The 6044-nt window shown below is 30.6% G+C and overlaps 1 long non-coding RNA gene across 2 annotated transcripts; it reads left to right on the forward strand.

Moving 5' to 3' along the window:
* The first annotated feature begins 214 nt into the window (after nt 1–214).
* On the forward strand, nt 215–4642 carry LOC109800958 (uncharacterized). Of its 2 annotated transcripts, none has more exons than XR_002239988.3 (3): nt 215–489; nt 1355–2014; nt 3568–4642. It is a non-coding gene; the product is annotated as an uncharacterized LOC109800958 (long non-coding RNA). The 2 variants fall into 2 exon arrangements; XR_002239989.3 differs by having other exon boundaries at nt 217–489; nt 1355–1654.
* The last annotated feature ends 1402 nt before the right edge of the window (nt 4643–6044 follow it).

Genomic DNA, 6044 nt, shown 5'->3' on the forward strand with positions numbered 1-6044 from the left:
TAAAAAAATTATATATTAAAAATATTCATTTTAATAATATTAATTAAATAATAAATCTTTTGAACATCATGAGCTAAAAAAATAAAAAAAAAATTGATTTTAATAAAATAATAGTGTAATAAGCTAACATGTTCTCTTAAAAAAAAAGGTTGGGCTTTGAACTCCTTGGGCCCAAATCATTTGTAGGGTTATTAGGGTTTTAAAAACCTAATTTGTTTGTATTGCTCACTTATGTGCTTTTGCCTCTTAGAAACTTGATGTTAGAGTTGCAAGCGGCCAAGCAAGATGTTTGAGGAGTAGATCATTGTCGCACAACTATTGTTGCGAAAATTGGTGCGGGATCTCCTTATGGCCCATGCTAATCCCATGAGGTTGAAGTACCTTGCAAATTGCTTTGAATCCTCATTCAGAAACATCTTGTTTGCAAGTAGCTACTTGTCATTTGTGAAATGCGAAAACGATCTATGAAAGAATGTTTAACAAAGACAGGTTCAATTTCCTTTTTTCCTAATTATTTATTTCATTTTTCCCTTTAAAACAATAATAAATTGATGCCTTAAAAATAGTTATTGATGCATTACAAAATCTTTTTTATGCTAAAAGTTCTTTATGCCACAACAAGTAGCAATGTTAAATTTAGTGTTTAATTCAAGTGAGGAAGAATTAAAGTATTTAAACTTCTCTAATGGATCTGAGCATTTTATGAAGAATTTTCAAGTAGTTATATTTCACTTAGTATATGAAGCTTTAATATGAAAAATATTAATTGTCTTGATTAATCTTGTACATGTAAGCAAAGGAAAAGCAAAATAGTCTTTTTTTTGTTGTTAATAATTTTACTTGATTTCAAGGGGTCTCATAATAATTTTTTTCTAAGTTCAAATTGAACACTCTAATTTAGTTTTATCATGTTAAATCTTAAAGGAAAAATAAGACATATATGTGAAACTAAACTAGGAATATTATCTCAATATTGTAAACTAATAGAAATTTTTGAAGTAGAATACAAATTATCTTGTTCTTGTGATGCTCAAGATAAATGCGAAGTTTAAATTTATACAATAAATAACTTTTGTTTCAATAAATTTATTTGATTGCTTTTAAATTGGAAATGAGTCTTTATTGATTATATATATAAGTTGATGGTGGTAACACAACATTTAGTGATGCAATTTTGAGATGAATCCTTTATATGTATGATAAACCAACATTAATCTTAGGTGCAGATGTAACATATCCACTTTTGGGGGAGACTCTAGTCATTTTATTGCTACAAAACTCTTTTTTTAGTCCTATTTGAAGATTTTTATTAGGTGTCATCTTTACTTTATTTCATTGTCGAATGTTGGTGTAGGTAATGAAATTCGTGCATTGGCCTTGAGTCACAAGGAACACAATAATTGTTTCTACTTAGGCACACCATGAAGAAATCATCCAAAATCTTTATAAATCATATTTAGTTACTATGAAGGAATTATGCATTTGAGAATTATCAGGTACCGAGGATTGGTTTTTTTTTTCTTGCCTATTTTTTTCCTAATGATTTACTTTATGCTTGCCATATTTCAACCAAGTATATGCTACTCAACAAAGGTGGAACGAGTAAGGGTCAATTTAGTTAGTTTTGCTTCATGAGATGGATTTAATACGAAAGGTATGACTCACTGGAAAATAGCTTTCTAATTGAGGATCGAAACATATTTTATAGCATATACATACAATGAATCCTTTAAACTTAACTACTTTTTGTTTATGCTTTATGTGCATGCATTATGGTAAACTTTTAAAAAAATCCCTTGATTTTCTTGTAGTTGAATTATTTTTCATGTTTTTGAATGGTGAGTTTAACATTTATTTTAGGATTGTTCCACTTTATAAAAGGGTTTCTATTGATCATATCCCAATACCTTCATCTCCTTACACACCATATTTGTATTTCTTTCTCAAAGCTCCAAGTGTCATGCTCCAAGGGTGTGTGTGAAAGCCAAGAATTTGAACATATCCTTATGAGATGGTACCCTTCCTTTTGTTGAGCATATCATAATACCTTTATTTCCTTACAAACCATATTTATGTTTGTTTCTCAAAGCTCTAAGTGTCATGTTCTAAAGGTGTGTGTGAAAGACAAGAGTTTGCTTTGATTGGTTCATACATCTATCCTTGGTCCTCTAAAAAAATAAAGAAAAGGAAAAACAAAGTAAATTGTATAAATTTTCTTTTTAAACAAACATTTATTTTGGATACTAATATGTTTCCTGTTTTTTAGTGTAAGAAATTTGCTAAATCTTATTGATGATGACTTCATTAATATCGTCCTTTTGACCAAATATTAAAATAATAACATTGAAGGTGTCGATGTCTTGTCATGACTATGCAAAATGAGTTGAGAAATTAGGTGCAATTTATCATTTTGTATATGGGTGGAGGGTTATGTTCAAAATTAGAGACTATAGACATTACTTAATATGCATTAATCAAACTTTTTTATACAAATCGTTTACTTTTGCCTTAAGAAAATCAAGTTCTTTATCCAAATTCATGTAACTTCTTATCACTTTCTCAACACAAGATTCAATCATATGTTTCTCCCTCTTACCTTTAATATGTTCTTTCATTACCTATAGCTTTGTAGTATAATTTAATTATCACAAAATGAAGAATTTTTTTAATATTAATTATCTAATAAAACATTTCTTGCAGTAGTATCGATACTAGTAGGTAGGCACATTACCCTTTTGATTTATCTTTCTTTAACTTTGTCATCATGCCTTGTTGTAATGAACTTTTGACAGTTTAAGTTTTAATTAAATGTTGTTTTATATGTATCCTAAAAATGATTTGGTCTAAAGTTTTATGACACTCAGAGCACCTATTAATCTAAATTCATTTTTATCTTTTGCTTTTAATGTGTATCCCCTTTTCTCTTTCGAGTTCTTTGCTAATTCATCTAATTTAAAGTTTCATGGTTATAAGATCACATAAGATGCAACTAAGTTAGGCAAGAGAGCTTGATTTGGACTTTTGGTATTGACTAAATCATATGCACGTGATGAATGTGAAAAGTTATTCAATCAAGATCAACAAGTAGAACAACTTATAAATGGTTAAATAAAACAAATGATTAGGATATAATTGATATGAATCACTAAGTGCATTTTGTGAGAGAGCTTATGCTTATACATGAACTATCTGAAATTCTAATAAGCATTTATTCTAGAAATACTAAACAAGATTTGATTACAGGGATCTAATAAAACTGAAACAAAATTAAATAGGTTATATGTGTTTTTTAATTTATATTTCAATATTTAGTATCAATATTTGCATATATAATCGACATGATTAAAAGGAATATTTAACCCAAAACTAACAAGCCTTTATTTTTTCATGAAGCAAGATTAATTCACATTTGTCAAATTTTATATTTAATTTTACTTTAGAAGTTTATATAAAAAAATTTAATAAATCTTAATTTCCTTTCGCATATAGTTTATATTTAATAATTATGAATAAAATGATTATATTTACTATTATTTATTTAACTTATTGGCACCTGTTGTGTTACAGTGGCAGATGTTCGTTGGAGCTTTTATCTTAAATTCATTATAATCCCTATCTATATATAAAAGATATGTATTGTGTATGGGGAATGGAAAACTGTGGAAAAAGGCTTACAATGTACTTGAGCTCTCTCGCAAATAGGTGATTTGCGAAGAGAAATACTTAAATATTTTGGGAAGCCAACGACAACAAATTCCCCAAAACAAACTTGGTGATGAATGAGTCCCACCTTCTTTTGAAATCAAATCCATATATGAGGTCAGGTATGGGTATCTACTACATATTCGAGATGAAAGGAAGAAATGGAAAGAAGGCAAGAATGTCTCAAGGGATAGCCTCTACAAGTTGCATCAATCGAGAAGTCATCAATGACATTGTCATTGATTTCCCACAAGAGTGTGACAATATGGTGGCACTCCCCTTCCTGTTCCCCATGAACCCTATGTTTAGTAAAGATAATAAATAATTAGTTAGGGTTGAATTTTTTGAAAACCTTAGTGTAAGAAATCAATTATGAAGTCTCATAGGCACTAAACAATGTAAGATAATAGTTATTTTGTGCCTATGGTGCTTCACAATTATTTTCTTACATTTAGGAAGGTTTTTAAAACTCCAATCTAACTAATTATGCACTACCTTCACTAAACATGGGGTTCATGAGAGAACCAGGCGGGGAAATACCAACCAAACTGCTGTACTCTTATATGAAATTAATGATAAAGGGTGTGTCATCAATGACTTCTCCATTGTTGCCGCTTGTAGAGGCCATCCCTTGAGACACTCTTTTCTTCTTTCCTGTTCTTCCTTCCATCTCGAATATGTAGCACACTTCCATACCTAACCTCACAAATGGATTTGATTTCAAAGAAACGTGAAACTCATTCATCACCAAATTTGTTATGGTGAATTTGTTGTTGTCTTCCCAAAATAAGTAATCATTCTTCTTTACAATTACTTGTATGGGGTTTTCCTTAATGAGATCATATTTTGAAGTTATTTCTTATAGGTGTAATTTTAGGGATTTTCTCAATCTTTTATGTCGGTAAATTTATCATTTTAATTTATGAATTTAATTTTAATATATGTTTATCTTTATCTTTACAATAATAAAAAGAAAAATGCAAATTTTTTCCATCCAAAATTTTTAATAATTTAAAAATGTATATAATCAATTATCAAATATAATAGTCATGATTTGAACATTCGAGATTTCCTTTTAAAAACAACTTATTGTTATTATAAACAATTTAATCAACGAATAATAGGTCTTACAATTGTTTCTCCTTCTACTACATTACTAGGTTTTGGACGTGTGCAATACACAAGGCAAACAAAATATGTTATCACAAAGATTGATGTATTTTTTAATTATATTTTAGTAACATGTATAATTAATTTTAAATTTTACATAAATAATAAGTTATGTTAAAGTTCCCAAATTTAATGTTTATGACTTTATAAGTTATGAGCACTACCTTAGTTTATGATGGAATAACACTAAGGCCGAGAAGACCAAGAGGTGATATACTAAAGGAGGCAAGAGGAATGGGATAGTAAGGTCATTTTTTTTGGACCTTAGCTCCTAGGTTTTATAGCATTTATTTCTTTATTCCTATTTTGCCCTTGTCTTTAATTTCCTATTTTACCCTTGTATTTTGGGGGATTTTAGTCATAGAATTTATTTTACTTGTATTTCCAATTTTACCCTTGTATTTTGGGGTATCTTAGTCATAGGATTTATTTTCTCTTGTATTTCCCATTTTACCCTTGTATTATGGGGTGCTTTAGATGATTAGGGTTTTAATTTTGGGCTAGGGTGTACATTAGAAGGGTGACGCATATTTTGGTGACCATTGGACCTATTTTTGGGTGTTAGAAAGGCTTAGGCCCAAGTGGAGGGCAAAGGTTGCATGGTCTTATCATGCACCTTGATGTAGCCAATCTAGACCCATAGATTCCAAACTTGGTCACCAAGTAGCATCTAGGGTTCATTTGGCATGTCATTTGGAGTGCATTTGCCTTATGAATTTCGGCCATGCATGTCCCAAATGCAACCCTAGATGCCTCCCCTCCTATAAATACCTAACACCCCACCACTTGTAAATACTTTGGATTATATGAATTTAAGAGAGCATTTCTTTGCCTCAAATCCTATCCTTAGTCCCTAGGTTAGTTTCGGCTAGCCCCCTTCATTCTCCACCCTTGGAGAGTGAAACCCTAGATTGGCCTCCACCTACACTTGGAGTGAGCCAACCTTGAGCAACCATACACCACCACCCTAAAACACTTCCGCCACCATACTCTTGTTCACGCATATCTTCCTTTTCCCATCCTAAATCATCCTTTGTCTACCCTTTGGTGAACCTAGATCAAGGGCAAGGAGTCTCCTTTCAACCACTATCATCATCCATGGAAGGAACTACTCCATCAAGTGGTATCTAGAGCCAAGGTTCATCAAGGGTAAAACTTTGTCTTCCTTGTCT

The sequence above is a fragment of the Cajanus cajan genome, chromosome 7 (assembly GCF_000230855.2).
Source record: "Cajanus cajan strain Asha chromosome 7, NIPB_CcT2T_4, whole genome shotgun sequence".
NCBI classification, from domain to species: Eukaryota; Viridiplantae; Streptophyta; class Magnoliopsida; order Fabales; family Fabaceae; genus Cajanus; species Cajanus cajan.